Source organism: Carya illinoinensis, chromosome 15 (assembly GCF_018687715.1).
Source record: "Carya illinoinensis cultivar Pawnee chromosome 15, C.illinoinensisPawnee_v1, whole genome shotgun sequence".
Classification (NCBI taxonomy): Eukaryota; Viridiplantae; Streptophyta; class Magnoliopsida; order Fagales; family Juglandaceae; genus Carya; species Carya illinoinensis.
The window spans coordinates 24,541,430-24,559,675 of record NC_056766.1 but is presented as its reverse complement, the minus strand read 5'-3'; the positions used below and the strand labels follow the sequence as shown (position 1 = coordinate 24,559,675).

At 36.6% G+C, this 18,246-nt stretch overlaps 1 long non-coding RNA gene and 1 pseudogene across 1 annotated transcript; one reads left to right on the top strand and one right to left on the bottom strand.

Moving 5' to 3' along the window:
- LOC122296757 overlaps positions 1 to 18,246 on the top strand; it is a 142,310-nt pseudogene that overhangs the window by 45,242 nt on the left and 78,822 nt on the right.
- Positions 12,975 to 14,438, bottom strand: LOC122297482. Its single transcript, XR_006238795.1, has 2 exons — positions 13,924 to 14,438; positions 12,975 to 13,609 (listed from the first exon to the last, which is right to left on the bottom strand). It is a non-coding gene; the product is annotated as an uncharacterized LOC122297482 (long non-coding RNA).

Here is an 18,246-nt window from a genome sequence, read left to right as displayed (position 1 = left end):
TACCCACAGAATCCATCTTGAAGACGATGCTAGACTGATTCGTGATGCTCAACGTAGGGTCAATCCTACCATAAAGGAAGTTGTGAAAGAGGAAGTGCTTAACCTACTCGCAGTAGGTATCATTTACCCGATCTCAGAGAGTAAGTGGGTAAGTCCAACTCAAGTGGTACCAAAGAAATCTGGTTTGACTGTCATAAAAAATGATAAAAATGAGTTGATTCCAACTAGAATGGTTACTGGTTGGAGAATGTGCATTGACTATAGAAAACTTAATTTAGCCAGTAGGAAGGATCATTTTCCTTTACCATTTTTGGATCAAATTTTGGAAAGAGTAGCTGGTAATGCATATTATTGTTTCTTGGATGGCTACTCTGGTTATTATCAAATTGCTGTAGCACCTGAGGATCAGGAGAAAACCACTTTCACCTGTCCTTTTGGCACTTTTGCTTTTACTAGAATGCCTTTTGGTTTATGTAATGTTCCAGCTACTTTTCAGAGATGCATGATGAGTATTTTTTCTGACATGATTGATGATATTTATGAAATATTCATGGATGATTTCTCTGTTTTTGGAAAATCCTTTGAGAGTTGTTTGCATAATTTGGCATGTATGCTCCAGAGATGTGAGGAAAAAAATATTTTACTTAATTGGGAGAAATGCCAATTTATGGTTACTCAGGGCATTGTATTGGGGCATATTGTTTCTTCTGAGGGTATAAAGGTTGACAAGGCAAAAATTGAATTAATATCTAAACTTCCTATCCCTAGGACAGTTAGGGATATTCGTTCTTTTCTTGGTCATGCTGGCTTTTATAGGCGGTTTATTCAAGGGTTTAGTTCTATTGCAAAACCTTTGTGCACTCTTTTACAAAATGATATTGAATTTGTTTGGACTGATGAGTGCCAAAAAGCTTTTGATACCTTGAAAAAGTCGCTTACCACTGCCCCTATTGTGCAACCCCCGCAGTGGGATATTCCCTTTGAGATTATGACAAATGCTAGTGACTATGCCTTAGGAGCTGTTTTGGGGCAGCGTGTGGATGATACACCATGTGTGATTTATTATACTAGTAGAACCTTGAATGATGCCCAGAAAAATTATACCACTACTAAAAAAGAATTGCTTGCAGTGGTTTTTGCACTTGATAAATTTCGAGCTTATATTCTTGGTTCTCCTGTTACTATTTTCACTGACCACTCTGCTCTTAAGTATTTGTTGGCTAAGAAAGATGCGAAACCACGCTTGATTCGCTGGATTCTATTACTTCAAGAGTTCAACATCAACATTAAGGACAAGAAAGGAGTTGAAAACGTGATAGCTGACCACCTCTCTAGATTGTCATCATTTCCTTCTTCACATGTCAGCTTTCCTCTTGATGATAGTTTCCCGGATGAGCAGCTGTTTGTGGTTGATAGAGCTCCCTGGTATGTTGACATAGTAAATTATCTGGTGACTGAGCGAATGCCTTCTGAATGGTCAAACCAAGATAAGCGTAGGTTTTTATCTGAGGTAAAACATTTCTACTTTGATGACCCATATCTTTTTAAATATTGTTTAGACCAATTGATTCGAAGATGCATTCCTGATGATGAGTTTTCTTCGGTTTTGAGATTTTGTCATATGGGTGCATGTGGTGGCCATTTTTCAGCAAAGAAAACAGTATCAAAAATTTTGCAAAGCAGTTTTTATTGGCCTTCCATGTTTAAGGATGCTTACAATTTTTGTAAAGCATGTGAGTCTTGTTAAAAGTTGGGAGCCATTAGCAAAAGAAAAATGATGCCCCTTTCCCCCATTCTTACTTTAGAAATCTTTGATTGTTGGGGAATAGACTTCATGGGACCTTTTCCGGTTTCTTTTGGAAACACATATATTCTTTTAGCTGTGGATTATGTTTCAAAATGGGTGGAGGCCATTGCTTGCAAAACAAATGACCATCATGTTGTCCTAAAATTTTTGCAATCTCTATTTGCTCGTTTTGGCATGCCTAAAGTTATCATAAGCGATGGGGGTTCTCATTTTTGCAACAAACCATTTTCTACACTTGTGAAGAAATATGGTATTACATACAGAGTTTCTACCCCTTATCACCCTCAAACAAATGGGCAAGCTGAATTGGCAAACAGAGAAATAAAAATCATTTTGGAGAAAACCATCAAGCCTAATAGGAAAGATTGGTCGATTAAACTTCTTGATGCTTTGTGGGCTTATAGGACAGCTTTTAAAACAAATCTAGGGATGTCTCCCTATCGATTAGTTTATGGTAAAGCTTGTCATTTTCCTGTTGATATTTAGCATCGAGCTTTGTGGGCCATAAAACATGTTAACTTGTCACTTGATGAAGCTTCAGGGTTGAGAAAATTGCAGATCAATGAATTGGATGAAGCTCGTCGGAATGCTTATGACAACGTGCAACTGGCAAAGGAACGCATGAAAATTCTGCATGATCAGAAAATTCGTCCAAAACATTTCACACTTGGCCAGGAAGTTCTTCTTTACAACACTAGTGAGAGACATTTTTCCTGGAAAATTGAAATCCTGATGGAGTAGGTCGTACATTGTAAAGACCGTTCATCCTCATGGAGTGGTAGACATTGTCAATCCGAAGAATGGTAATAGCTTCACTGTCAACGGACAACGTCTAAAGTCATTTTTGAAAATCTTTGATCCACATGAAGAGATCTTGCTTGTGCAAGACCCCAGGGAAGTTTTTTAAGTTGTTTTTCCTTCTTTACAGTTTTCTTTACTTGAATTTATTTTATCTGTTCTTTTGCTTTGGTTTTATATTGATTGTTTGTTTTGCTTGCTTAGTTCTGTGCACTTTGTTTTCTTTCGTTCGATTCATTGAGGACTATGTCTCTCACTAGTTGGGGGGTTAGCATGTGTGCACATATAAAAAAAAAATATAAGATTTGTGAAATTTGAGCATCTTGGTGGAGTAGTTGAGCGGGATCATTTGCGAAGATTTATTTTCAAGCTTAAACATAGAGCATGATTTTTGATGCATCATATTTTGTTGATATGTGGCTTGAAACACCAGGATGTTATCCTTATTGAGATGAAACTTGATAAAATTTTTGTAGAACGAAAGGCAAATTTTGAAGGACATTTTGCACATGCTTACGCTTGTAGTGTTCCTTATTTACCATTCATTGATTTAACATTAGAGAAGTAAACTGCAGGACTACCGAGCCATGCCAAAAAGAAAAAGAAAAGAAAAGAGAAAGGATTGAAAAAAAAAATGAATAAAGGCAACTTAGTGAACTTTCCTAAGTAAAAAGGGCTAGAAACAGTTACCCAAGACTTTGGGGGTTGAGTGTCTAACCTTTAAAAACAGAGCTGGCGTGAAAACTGCTAGTCCCTTGGACTTTGAGGTAGTTAGAATCAGCAATGATTAATCTTAAGGTTGAAAAATCCTATGGCAAATCATGGCTAGTAATGAGGAACACACAACTGGTCAAACTCCACACACACATTTCGGTCCTGAGATATTTGCCTTAATTCTATGTGAAAGATTGTTGAGATAGTCTTGGTGGGTATAACCCTTGGGAGTTGAGTAGTAACATGTTACTTTTGTGAGAATTCAGAATTGTGTTTGATTGTTTTTTGTTTGAATTTCGAACTTTATGCAATATTCATCTCAATTAATTTTCACTATTTTGCTCAAGGATTAGCAAAATGCTAGTTGGGGGGTGTGATTGAGCTGAAATATTGCATATTTTAGCTATTTAAAACCAATGTATTTTAAATTCATCATGACATTATTATTGGTTTTAAATGGAAAAATGGTTAATAAGAATAAATACAAGTTGTGATTTAAATTGATTAATAGCATGAGTTTATGCTTAATTTTATAACTTGAGATTTAATTGGATAATGTTTATTCATATGCATATTTTATTTAGAAAGCTTGGTATGAGATAAATTTTGTGTGTGATCCATATGTTAAACTTTTTGAATAGGTTGGAAGTCATTACATGCATGACTCAAAACAAATGAATTTTGGCTTGTAGGTCCTATACACATGGCATGGAAAGATATATTGAATTGTTGACCACCTCTAGATTGAAGAGTGCCGTATGCACTTCATCCCACCAACTCAACTCAAGTCACTCTCATCAATCATCCACCACCTCTCAAAGTTTCACTTCAAGATTAGCAATACGTGGGGAGGAAAGCACATTCACTTCAAAACTAAGCAACATGTGGGGACATTGGTATTTTTCTATTGACAAAAGATGAAATGGTGGGAAACATATAGACCCATTGTATTAATTCTTTTGGACAATAGAATTGCATTTTTAAGAGGAAAGGGCACGCACTAAGCCATTTGGTGTGGAGAGGAAGAGAAGGCTGAAATACTACTCATGTTCGGCAGTTTTTTTTGGCTGAAATCTTTAGTTTTTGTTCGGCAGTTTTTTTTTTGTTGCAATGCTTTGTTGTTTTAGAGTTTTTATTAAGTGTATTAAAAATTGTTCTAGAATTTTATTTCATTAAGTGTAATACCTTAAATTCTTGCAAGTGTGTTAGTTTGGTTTCATGCAACCAAAGAATTGTTTTAGACGTTTTAATTAAGTGTGCTAGTTGGTTTCATGCAACAAAAGAATTGTTTTAGAAGTTTTCATTAAGTGTGCTAGTTTAATTTATTGCAAGAAGGGTTTGGTTGAGAGCTTTTGTTTTTTATTTTTCTGAAACATGATACATGGGAGTAGAGGGAATTGAGCTTTTCATCCCTAAAGTGAAGTGAGTCGGTTTAGATTTATTTTTCTAGAGGAGATTTAGTTGGTTTGAATTATATTTTTTTCAGAAAGTGAAGGAGAGAGCTTTTGTTTTTGTTTTAGTTGGGTAATTTATTTGTTGTTTACTTATTTCATGTTATTTATTTTTATTGTTTCTTTAAGCTTTCATTTAATAGTGATTACAATTGTTATGTGTTATTTTGAGAATTTGTGATTTAAATACAAAGACGAATTCTAGAATCTTGGTTTTATGTATTTTCAATTTTCAGTGCATGTTTTGTCAATTACTTTCTAATTTAGTTTAATTCTTAATTTAGTAATTTTTGAGTTTAATCTATTAGTCCTTTACATTCCAATCCGACAATCAAAATCTAAAAACATGAATCTAGTCCATGACTAGTACCCTTTTCCATCCATTGCACATATCATCATCTTGTTTTCTCTTTGTGAAGTTTTTCACATTTTTCAACGAGTTTAATTTTAAGTAACTTTCCCTGAGGAGACAATCTAGGAATTTATTCCTAATTATTACACGACATCTTCCTGCACTTGGGATAGCCTTTGTGCTACTCATTTTTGAATGAGTCAGACCCCTTATTGCAGCGTCCTCTCGAAAAAGTAAGTAGCCCTCCAAAATGAAAATAAAACTCCCTCTCCCTCTTGCAGTGTGTCTACTTTTTCCTCCTATGCCTCACAGCTCATGTCATCATGCCTCTCTCTCCAGTTGTTGCAAAAAGGCCCTCCTTTTTCCTTGCTACGTCCTCTGTAAACTCCCCCCAAAAATGTGCTAGCTACCCCTGCATTTGTTCAAAAACCAAAAAAAGCCAGCCCCACTTGCGCTCCTTTTATATTTTTCATGTGGTTCCCTTTTTTTGTGTAGAGTAGCTGCCAAAAAGTCTCTTGTTGCGTCTTGTTCCCAAGCTAAAAAGAGCCAACTACAATTTTCCTTTCTTTCCTCAAAACCCAAAGACCCAAAACGAGAAGTGGCGTGCATCTGTCCAAGAACCCAGAAGCCTCTGTGATTTGTTCCAGTCTGCCTAAAATTGAAAAAGGAGCTACTGTGTTCTGTTTATTTGGATGATTAACTTCCAAAAACTGAGAAAGAAATAAAACTAAAAATAAAAAATAAAAATGAAAAGCATGAATAGAATATCAAAAATGTGTTATCCATGTGTAGAATTATTGCCCAATTAAATCATAGGTTATAAAAATAAGCATAGACTATGATATTAACCAATTTAAATCACAACTCGTATTTATGCCTATTTACTATTTTTTCATCTAAAACCAATAATAATGTCATGAACTAATTAAAATGTATTGGGTTTAAATGTATGAAATATGCAATATTTTAGCTCAATCAGGAGCCTCCCATGGTTTAGGAAGAACCCATGATCCATGTAAATTGGGTATAACTATCCGAGACAATATGAAATGTTACAGGAGAAGTGCAGGAAGCCAGGCTAGAGGAAGGAGAAGGAAGCATGCCAATAGAAAAGTATTGTACTCCAAAGTAATGTCAGGAGACCCCAATGCATTAATGACTGATCCCAAAGGGCCACACCGCATTAAAGACTGTATGACAGAAGGAGTTTCGAGAGGACTTCCCTTCTTTTAGGCTGTAGGGTATGGCCTCCTAACTCTCTGGGCTGAGTATAAAAAGGTGCCTTTGACTACTAAGTAAAGGGAGAATCTTCCTGCTCAAACACTGGCACTCATTATCTCCTTGTTTCCCCACTGCTTAGTAAGCTTTTACTGACTTAGGCATTGGAGGGCACCTGAGCAACTTTTCCTGATTTCTTCTTTGTTATTGCAAGCCTTAGAAACAGAAGACCCAGACCATTGAGAGTCTGGCCTGAAGGTGTATGAAACACGTCATTAACACCTATGATTACATGCCTTGGATGTTTCGGCCATGACATATTTGTTTATGTTCATGAAGTTGTTTTGGATGTTTCACATTCCTCTGTTAACATGCCACGATTTGAAGATGTTATGATCAATGAGTTCATGTACATCATCCCATGTGTCACATGTCTAGTATGTAAAGGGTTATGTCTTAAGTCTCATGTCACATGCATTTGGGTACAAATCTTTCAAAAAAAAAAGAAATGAGTCAAAATTTTTTATCATGAACCCAAATGCTATGATAGGGGATTGTCCTAGTGTAACTCCTCTATCCACTTTGGAGTGCTTAAGAATATAGTGGTAACCCCTAGGTCGACAAAGAACCATTGGCGTGCCTCGAATGGATCTTTTTGGAAAGGATATTGGAGCAAGGTAGCATCTAATGCTAGTGGGTACCATGACTAAGTCAAGTAACTTGACAAAATACTGTCATGTTATTATAATATGAATATGTTTAAGACGTATTTACTATAGTGTACGAACAGTTGGTGTTGTGGTAACTAGCAGGAACATGCAGTGCATAAGGGAGTCGTGATATATCCACATGTGTTATAAGAATAAGGCAATGGCCCTCCATGATATTATATGGATCACATGATATGAATCATGTGATATGATACAATATGATATGATATGGATCACATGATTTAAATCCTATGATATGATTGTTCTGGATCACGCGATTAAACAAGATATGAATGATGACAAAAGTATGTTTTTTTTGAAAAGTCAAAGAATTTTGTTACTTGTCTTTTGAAAAATGTCAAGTGCATAAGTCAAGTCTTCAATCACGTCATGTGTCAAGTATATGTGCACGCATGCATTTCATGATTTTTCGCTTGTATGCTTATGTTAATCATTGTATGTTGTGTGCTTACTTGCTGAGATTTCTCAAAATCTCATTATGGTAGTTACTACTACCATTCTCCAGTCAGAATGGTAGAAGTTGTGACAAGACCAAGAGTAGTGAGTCAGGATGATGACCAAGGTTAAGGATGTGCTCAACTCTGTGAATGAATGGATTTAGTCATGACCTACATGGAGATAGCTGAGATTAGAAGGATGCCTTAATGATTTTCTTTGTTAAGACCTTTTTAGACAAAACTTGTCATGTTAATGTGTAACAAGGAGTTTGATACTCCAATACTAAGAAAAATGATTTAAAAGCTATGAATGAAGTTGAGATATTAGTTTTATTCTGGTACAACATTTTATGAGATGACCAATTATGTTATGATTTATTGCATACTGCTAGAAACATTCTACGAGCACGCATTTTAACTTTCATGTACGAGGGGTATGTAGCCTTGCATTGCATGTCCTAAAGTTTTATTTGCTGTCCAATCCGAAGCAGGGATTGGGGGCATCATAACAGGCATTACAAAGGGGCATGTGTTTTTGGGTGGTTTGAAGAGAGGTACTCGGTTTGCACTAAGGTTGTTGATTGGTGGGAATGTTGGCATTGACATGCTTTTGGTTCATGTGGCATGGGTTGGGTTAAATCTAACATTCAAGAGTTATCCAAGAGTGATGTAAAACAAGTGCATGAAAAAAAAAAGTTTAGACTAAAAAATGTGAAGAAAAAGATTTCAAGAAAACTATGCAAATTCATGATGCTTAGATTACTATCCATGTGTGAGATGAATAGTGATCCTTAACCCAAGTTAAAGACTTAACCAAGTTTAAATTGGGAACCCTAGGGACATGTGGTTAAGTTGTAGAAGAAGGGAAACTAATGGTATGGTGTATGAGGGTCCCATTTGGAAGAATGAAATAAAATACAAAGCTTGGGCTTCATTGGGCTTTTAATGGGCCGTATGAACAAGCCTTGGTTGTGGGCTTATCCATGGGTCTTATGTCCAGATTTATTGGGTCTAACCTTAGCCTCAATAGCCCACTTGGTTGGGTCCTAACTTTGGGTCTTTCTTCAATTGGGCCTATAGCCTTGATTCATACTAAGTTGGGTCCAATAACCTTGTGCTTATTAGATTGGGCCTAGTATCAATAACCTAATAAGTTAGGCCCATAGCCTTGTGTCCAACAAGTTGGGCTTGAGTCTTAGTGTCTCTCCTAAGCCTTCATACTCAAAAAGCTTGGGCCCTTACTAAACCAATCTCTTGGGCCTTCCCAAATCATTTAGTAATTAACCCAAATTACTTAGCCACTAAGAGCATTCTTAACGGATTATGCATATCCAAAACTAATGCCCCTTTTTAACTATTAGAGATCAAAGCGGTTTGCAAAGGATTAGCCAAATTTTCTAGCTTTTAGCTACAATATTTGTAAATATAAAGTCAAATTTGACTGCTACTGTATAAGGAGAAAATCTCTATTTTATTATTTGTTTTTAACTCTCCCTCTCTCCTTTTGATATTTTCTTAACGCAATGCCATCCGTTTCTTTCCCTCGAAATCTTTATCCCATTTTCACTTCTTTTCTTCCTTTCATCATTCCGCCTCGTGAAAGTGTAGAAGGAGCTTGGTCTGCAGCACGGAAGCCACAGCACCACCCGCATGGTCCCTTCCTCTCCCTGTCTTTGATAGTATTTCATCTTCCTCCCACTCAGGAAAACAAAACCTAGCCTCTCTCTCTCTCTCTCTCTCTCTCTCTCTCTCTCTCTCTCTCTCTCTCTCTCTCTCTCTCTCTCTCTCTCTCTCTCTCTCTCTCTCTCTGTGATGGCACTTGGCAGCAACTGCAGATAATCGATCTCCACCAAATCATCTAGAAAACTAATGTATGTTCCTTTATCTTAGTTTTTCCATCAACATTTCTTTTTGAATTAGACTTCTAAGAGATTTTCATTATGCCTCCATGAACCATCTTCGATCCTCCTCACTGATAAGCACTGATTAAAAGTTTTGAAAATAGTGAGAAATACCTCAAATTATGAGAGGGTTGAGTACCTCAAATTACGAGCGGGTTTTCGATTGGGGATAGATTTTGAGATTTTTAGAAAAAATCATTTTTGTAGGATATGGGGTTAGACTTTGAGTTTTAACAGAAACCTAAATTAATTTGTGTTCCCAACCCATCTAGTTCTCTTTCTCCCTCTTAAAATCTGTGTGCATATGAACTTGATATTGTTCATTAATTTATCATTTGGAATTTGGAATTTGGGGCTTACGATATGTGACGATCTATTGAGGTTTATTGGGGGTTTGTAGGGTCTGATTTGGAGCTTACCATATTTGCATGCACTGTATTTTCATGCGAAAAATTTTCTAAATAAAGGCAACTAGTTGCTGGATATTGAAGACTTCTTGCCTTTGATAGTGGATGAGAGTAGTATGTGCTAGTCTGCATGACTATGGATAGCCATAGGATATTTGATTGGGAATTAAAATTATGGAATGTGGAATAACAACCTCTTCTCTTCTCTGTATATGCTCATTTTTTTTATTAGTAAAACAAAGACTTTATTGAGGATGAAAAAGCATAATCATGTATGTAATGATTGGGTGATGTTAAAACATATCTTCGTGTACACCTGATAGGTTGTTCTCATATCTATATTATTGAGATGAAATTGGATTGTGTGGCATTGGCTATACGTGAGATTAAAAATAACCCCTTAAAAATGGAACTTGATATGGACAATTTAGTGCATTGTTTGGTTTACATTTTTGAAGTATTTTATTGGATTGAGCTAAATTCAATGCAGCAACACCAATTGCTATCCCTACTCAAACAATCCCAGCAAACAAACTTTTGAGATAGGCATGATTTAATGTGCACATAAAGTTGATTAGATTGCTGAAGTTGTGCATCCAAGCATTTCTGGACAGTGGACCATTTGTATTTCTCTTTCTCTTTTCAATCACATTCTCACATTTAGTAGTGCAATTCCTTTAATGAAATTTTGATGCTTTTATGGTCAAAATATCACTAAGTTAACCTTTGCTATTCTATATCATGCTGGGGCATTTATGTTTCAAAGGTGGCCATGCTGCTGGCTTTATTTATGTCTTTTAATCTGTTCTTAGTGCCAAATATTTCATTTTTTTTAATATGGTGAATGTACCGAGGATATAATGTCAAGACCATAGAAAATATAAGGAGCTTCTATTTTGTTTTTTCCTGAAATTACAGTAACTTGTTACCTTTGATGGTGGATGAGAGTTCCATCATCTACTTTTATGGTTGGAGTTCTTGTGGCTTCCCCTATCATCTGCTTTTATGGTTGCATAGTTTGGCAACCTATCTTATTATAATTTATTGACATAGTAATGTAGTTTGAAAATTAGGTTGTTGGAATATAATAAGGCTGCTGCAAGGTCAATTTGGCATGCCCCCATCTTCCCCATTATTATATTACATTTCTGATAAAAATAAATAAATACTCTATTTTTTCATCAATTATTATATTACAGTATTTAGTAGTGCTTTTTTCTAACACTGAAATTTACTCCAATTTCTTAATACAGTGAGTGAGTTTTATCCCATCCAACTCTTCTTTCCTCAAGGTTGTGCACTGGACTTTCAAAATCTGAAATTCTATTTCCGGTGGTCTTAGATGTTGTTGAAGCTATGCATAGGACATTTGCTTAACCTCTTTCATAACTATTGAAAAGCTTTGCTCAACCATACAACCAAATTTTTTTATCTAGGTAAGATACTCTTATATAGTTGTTTACCATGTTAGTTTGTATTATATTCTACCCCAACTAGCCATTCATTATAATTATAATGAAATGAGGGATGGCTGCACCATTTGATATGGATCCTTTCTTCACCACTCTCTTACAAAGTGGTGGACAAGGGGAAGGTAGCACCCCATTCCATAGCATAGATAATAATGTTTTGGTCCAAGCTTCATATGTTGACGTCGAAAAAATGCCACCCTCTAAAAGATCATTTCAAGGTGTGTCTTTAACCGCAGAGGAGGATTTTCTTTTCGTTTCAACTTGGCTAAACATTACTATTGATGCTATATGCAGGATTAACCAAAAATCCACTCAAATGTAGGAGAGAATAGGTGAATACTACAATGAGTATAAAAAACCAAATAGTCCTAATCGTACTGTAGCATCATTGACCAATCAATGGCAATGTATCAAAAAATGCACCAACAAATTTTGCGCTGGTGTTGCCCAAGTACAGTCAATACATCCCAATAGTGCCACTGAGCAGAATAAGATAATAATTTAATTTCTCCTTTATGTTTTTTTATAGCTTGAGTTGATTTTACCCTAACATTCTCACCTGGCTCATTTAAGCTTGAGAAGGCCAAAATATTGTATAAAGAGAATGAGAAGGCAAAGTATATGATGGAACATTGTTGGTGTCTATTAAGACACCAACCAAAATGGCAGCAACATATGTCATTGTTGCAAATGAGGAATCACCTGGGAAACGTCCAACCATTGCTGACACAGCTCTGCTAGCAAATGACACTCAAGATGACAACATCGAGATCATTGATAAGAGACCTCTAGGTACGAAGAGTGAGAAAGAGAGGGAGAGAAAGAGGAAGTCTAGAGAATGTGAAGATGTTGAGTTTAGTAAAGCCTTAAGTCACGTGACCAATGATAGAACTGTGTGCATGATGGAGAGGAGAGAAGCAGTCATCAAGGCTGAGAGTGATCAAATTTCATTAATTGCACTTAATAAAAAGAAGATTGATACAGAGATCATTAAATTAGATCTTGCTAGCATGGATGAAATGCAGCAAGACTATTTTCGAACTCTTCGGAAGGAAGTTTACAAGGAAATGAAGAATAGATCTACATCCACATCTATATCCCCATCCACACCTTTTGGGGGAAAGTAACTCGTGGTTTCACATTCTCTTTCTATTTTGTTGTAAATGCACAGTAATGTAGTAGACTCTTTTGGGCTAATTTTAATGGCTGCCTAGTCACACATGGTTGAAATACATGTGACTGGGCAACCACTATGTGAATGGGCAGCTACTGTATAGTAGACTCTTTTGTGCTAATTTTGTGGATGTATATGATGTAAATACAAAGTCCTTTAGTGTATTTGGTGGATGTAAGATGTGGATGTATTTTTTGCAAATACAAAGCTATATTTTGTGGATGTTGTTGTGGAAACATATTGTGGATGAAACCGTCAATTATTATGTCTACTTTAATGTGGATGAATTGTCCATTTATTTTGTCCATTGGCCATCTGATTCAAAATGATAAAGATGTCCATTTGTTCATGTAGGATGTATTTAATATTTGTACATTTATGATATTTTTTTTTTGGGGGCGGGGGGGCACGGGTTCATGTGTTGTGTGGGGCACAAGTTTAATTAATTTTTTCTAAGTCCTTTATATCTCTAGATCATGCTAAGTACTCTAATTAAGTGAACGAATCAAAGATAATAAAAGAAACATCTCCGATAACACTTTTAAGTTTTACAAATAACCCAAAATAACTACAAAGCATATGAGCTTATAAAAATAAAAAATAAATAAATAAAACTACAAAGCAGATGAACTCGAAGTAGAGATTTTAGTTTTAGCCAGGCAAACTCCACAAATGCTCGATGATGTCATTTTGGAGTTGAGAATGAGTTTGTCTATCTCCAAGATGATGATGTTGCTGAATGAACTCTATCAATGCAGGTATATGATCTCTTGAATTTGGTTCATGCAAAGTATCATCCATTGTTCGTAAACGAATTGATCTGCACCAAGGTATAGATGAAGTTCATCTTCAATAATTATATTGTGCAGGATAATGCATGCATACATAATGTCCTTTAGTACTTCTTGGTCGAAGTAGGTAGCAGGTCCATGCACGATAGCAAATCTACCTTGAAGTACTTCAAATGCACGCTCCACATCTTTCCTTGCTAACTCCTAGGTGGCTGCAAAAAAATGTTTCTTTCTTCCTTGTGGTGCAGGAATTGTTTTCACTAATGTTGTCCATAAAGGATATATACCATTAGCAAGATAATATCCCATCATATAGTCATGCTCATTGATTGAGTAGTTGCATAGAGGAGCACAACCTTCAGCAAGAGAAGCAAACATAAAAGATCAGTCTAGTACGTTGATGTCATTATGCAACCAGGTAAACTAAAAAAAAGCATGTCATATCCAAAGATCGTAAGAAGCAACGACCTCCAAAACAATTGTTGGTTCATTTACATGACTAGAGTACATTCCCTTCCAAGCACTAGGGCAGTTTTTCCATTTCTAGTGCATGCAATCAATGCTACCGAACATTCCTAGAAATCCACTTTTTGCCAACATCTAGAAACCTTCTACATTACTGCTATTTGGAGACCTTAAGTACTCATAAAAAAAAAATCGAGACAATCACCTTAACAAATTTTTTCAAACTCAATCGTGTGGTGGTTTCTTTGATTCTAAACTATTCGTCCATAAGATCTACCATTACCCCATGTGCAAGCATCAGAATTTCTTTAGTCATCTTTTGAAGGGAAGACAATCCAAACCTTCCACTAGCATATCTTTTTTGGACAAAATAATCATCATAAGCTTCTACTGCAAAATGAATGCGTAAAAATAGATCACGACCCATTTGGAACCTCCTCCTAAAAGCATTAGGCAGATATGTTGGTGGCTGAGCGAAGTAATCATTCCAAAGGTGTTGATGGCCTTCCAAGGGATCACGTCTAATGAACGTATGCCATCGACATGAAGCAGATGCTTCTTGGGCCCTTCGCTCTCGATGTTGTGCCATTGCTTGCATCATTTGAAATTCTTTATAAGAATAATAATCATATATAATATGATCATCACACCAAAAGGGATCCATAGAAAACTGAGTGGTGTGTTGTAGAAGGATTGGAAGAGGAAAGGCAGGAAACCTCAATAGGCTTTGTTTGTTATGAGTGGGAAGTATTAGGGGTTGGTCTATTTATAGGATTGCCCAAGACTATCAGTTACAACAAAAGTTTTTGGCAAAAGATTATAGTTGATTATTTGAATTCATGATACTATTGTTGGATAGAGGAAAGTTTGGCAAGAGAAGATGGTTGGATGGAAAATGAAGTACATATAGTTGTTGGATAGAAGAAGGTTTGGCAGAAAAGGATTGTTGGATGAAAAATGTAGTAGATATGATTGTTAGATAGAAGAAAGTTTGGCAAAAAAGGATTGTTGAATGGAAAATGGGGTAGATATGGTTGTTTGATAGAAGTTGTTTGATACAAGAAGATGGTTGGATGGAAAATTTAGTAGATATGATTGTTAGATAGAAGAAAGTTTGGCAAAAAAAGATTGTTGAATGGAAAATGGAGTATATATGGTTGTTTGATAGGAGAAAGTTTGATACAAGAGTATGGTTGGATGAAAAATTTAGTAGATATGATTGTTAGAAAGAAGAAAGATTGGCAAAAAAAGATGGTTAGATTGGAAAATGGAGTACATATAGTTGTTGGGTAGAATAAAATATGGAAAAACAAAATATAGTTGGATGAGAAATATAGAAATTTGATTTGTAATCAAGACATTTATAAAGAATTTTAGATGGGTTTCATTAGACATTTGTGGTTATTAGCATTAAATGACAGTTGAAAAAATATAATTTTTTAAATCATAATTTAATTGGAATATGATTACTAATTAACATATGATAGGTAGAATAGTAAAATATGATAAAACAAAATAAATTAATAATTAAAAAATTAATTTTTTTAACTATTAATTACTCATTACTATATAATAAATAAATGGATAATCTAATGTAGAGATTTGATGTGAATAGCCAAAGACAAATTCATCTTATATTATTTTATTGTTATATCATAAAAAGATAGCTATTCCAATGTAGAGATTTATGTGAATGGAATAGCCAAAACAAAATTCACCTTACATTCATCAAAAGTGTCAGTTAACTTTGGATAATCCATTGAGGATGCTCTAACGTGACAAACTTCTAATATGCCACATTTCACTCTTCCATTGGCCTCTTGGCTTTTATCCCCAAAATAGTTAAAGTACTAAAAATAAATCTTCTAATAATTCTACTAAACCCAAAGTATATGACCCTTTTTGCCAACTCAAGTCCCAAAAATGTTCTCACTCACAAATAGCCTAACTCCTAATTAACTAGGATCATGGCTACTAAAGTCAAGGCCTAAGGGATTTTTAACTGGGGTGTTACATAGAGCATACAACATATTCTGCCAAAATCAACCGACCAAAACCTTGATTTAAAATAACTACATAAGCCAGACGATCACACAAGTTTTATAGCAAGCAAGTAGTGTATAGCATAAGGGAATTCATTTGGCAATGAACACTAATAACGATGAATAAAATAAAGGTCTTTAAAGAATCCGCACGATTGGCTGGTATTCTTGAACCCAGTAATCATACAGTTGTAGATTCGAACCCTTATTTCCCATTTGGATTCAGAGCAGATTCTAAAGCCATATAAGGAATCCAACTTTAACAAATCAACCAGTAGAACCAACCATCAAAGAAAAACAATCATATAATCATAATACAACCAAAGCAAGCTCTGAAATATTAATCCAACAAACTCAAGTCTATTCATTTTGAAAGCAGATGATGGATTAAAATATGGGGAGGAGAATACTTATAGTGAAAAGTCAGCGCAGATGAAGCTAAAGTGAAATTTGGAGATAAGAAGACCTCGATGTGGCATAAGCAAGCCACGTCAAGCAAGAGCCGACTTCATGAGTGGCTGCTCAAATGAGCTTGTACATCATTTGCCTCCGCTGGTATACCTACCCAGTGAGGGTTGGAAGATTTGGGAAAAATATGGGTTTAGTTTTGTGAGGGGAGGGCACCTCCTGGGAAGGGTCCAAGCTTGGCAAGAAATGTGATGCCCCCAAATCCCCACATACAGACACGAAGAAATCGAGACGTCCGGATGATGACAACATGGGTAACCACCCTATCGATGAGTGCCAAGTGTGTGTATAAGCAACAAATGTGCAAGAAGAGACACGCAGCGGATAGCAAAGTCATAAAACTAAGTACCAGAATTTTCATGTTTAATACAAAGCTGTTCAAAACATACATAATAAAATATTACAAACTACAAATATTTTTCAAACCAACAACAAAGATTAAACGCCGCATCCTCGGGCTCAGCCTCCTCCTCTTCCTCGATCTCTACATCAAAATCTACGGTACCAAAAATGGTGCCGCAGGTAAGTAAGATCCAAACGCCACTAGATAAAAGCATATTAAAACTCAAACAATATACATGAGAGAATGCCAATGCACATAACCCGTAAAACCATATTTTTCCACGCACGCCAAAAATTCCATTTGGCCCAAAAACATATTACTTTCCAAATCTCGCCAAAAGTCATATTTTGCCCAAAACCAACTCAATCCAAAACCAATTAATCCAAATGCACCATGACCTCCCCTAGGGGTCATCCGCACACCCTGGCTCCTATGCCACACCACGGGTAACGACACCTAAATGAGCGATGCCATCCCGCCCGCTCCACGCGTTCGTAGCCAAGCGTCCTCTAGCCCTCGCCAGCGAAGGGCCACAGAGTCGGTGCGAGAGCGTTACCATCCCGCCCGCTCCCGTTGTCACCCAGCGACAACCCAAGGGACATCACTCAATATATTACGCTCCCGAGTGACCAGAGGAGCTCCACCAAGATAATACCCCATCCCGACTTGGGGTCGTGATACACACGCACCCGAAAATCCATTTACGCCAATAAAACATGATTTTTCTCAATTAAATAAAATGCATGTGCATGCACCATGTAAATACAACCACAAGGCACAAACCAACCAATCAATCACAAATCAATAAACCAAGCAACTCCATCCTCAATCCATCCGACCCCCGAACTCCTCGGACTCAGTCCGGAATCAACCAACCAGCAGTCAAATAATTATTGTAAGAGCAAAATATATTTAAATCTAAAAGTAGAGTTTGGAAAATACTTACAGCGCTATATGGTATTTTTTGAAAGCTCACGGCGTTGCAAACAGTGGAGAAAAAGCAACGTAACAGTGTATATTATACTATGGTCGTGGGTAGGAAATTACCCACTTTGGAACGAGGACAAACCAAGACATGAAATTGATAGGGAATAGTCTTGAGATGTTTATGAAGCTAAAGGAAGTGAGCTTTGGCTGTGGGAGGAAGTGGAAATGGCGGTGGAAGCGCCAAAAGGGGCTGAATGAAGTTGAGCTCGTGGGAGCTGCTCCGGCAACGGATTGGGGCCGAAATTAGGTGGGTTAGGTCGGCAAGAGGTAGAGAAAGAAGTTGTGAATAGATAGTGGCCGGAGGTGGAGCGACGGCGCCGAAAATGGCAAAAAGTCGTGCGGCTTAGTTGGGGCATATAGGGCTAACGGTGGCTCGGATGGGGCTGGGATTCGGTGGGGGTGATCACCGGCCAAAGGGGAAGATTTTGTTGGGGGTGGTGTCGACCACGCCAGCCGAACAGTGGTGGGTCAGGACTGGTCAACTGGTGGCAACGGGAGAGATGAATAGAGCAGTCCGTGCGTGCGCGGGGAGAGAGAGGAAGAAGAAAGAAAAGAAGAAGAAAAAAAGAAAGAAAAAGAGAAAGAGAAAGAAAAAGAAAAGAGAAAAAGAAAAGATGAGGGAAAAGAAATGAGGTTCAACCCTCACTCCGGAATCCAAAAACTGATCCGCCGAAAACGAGTTTAAAAA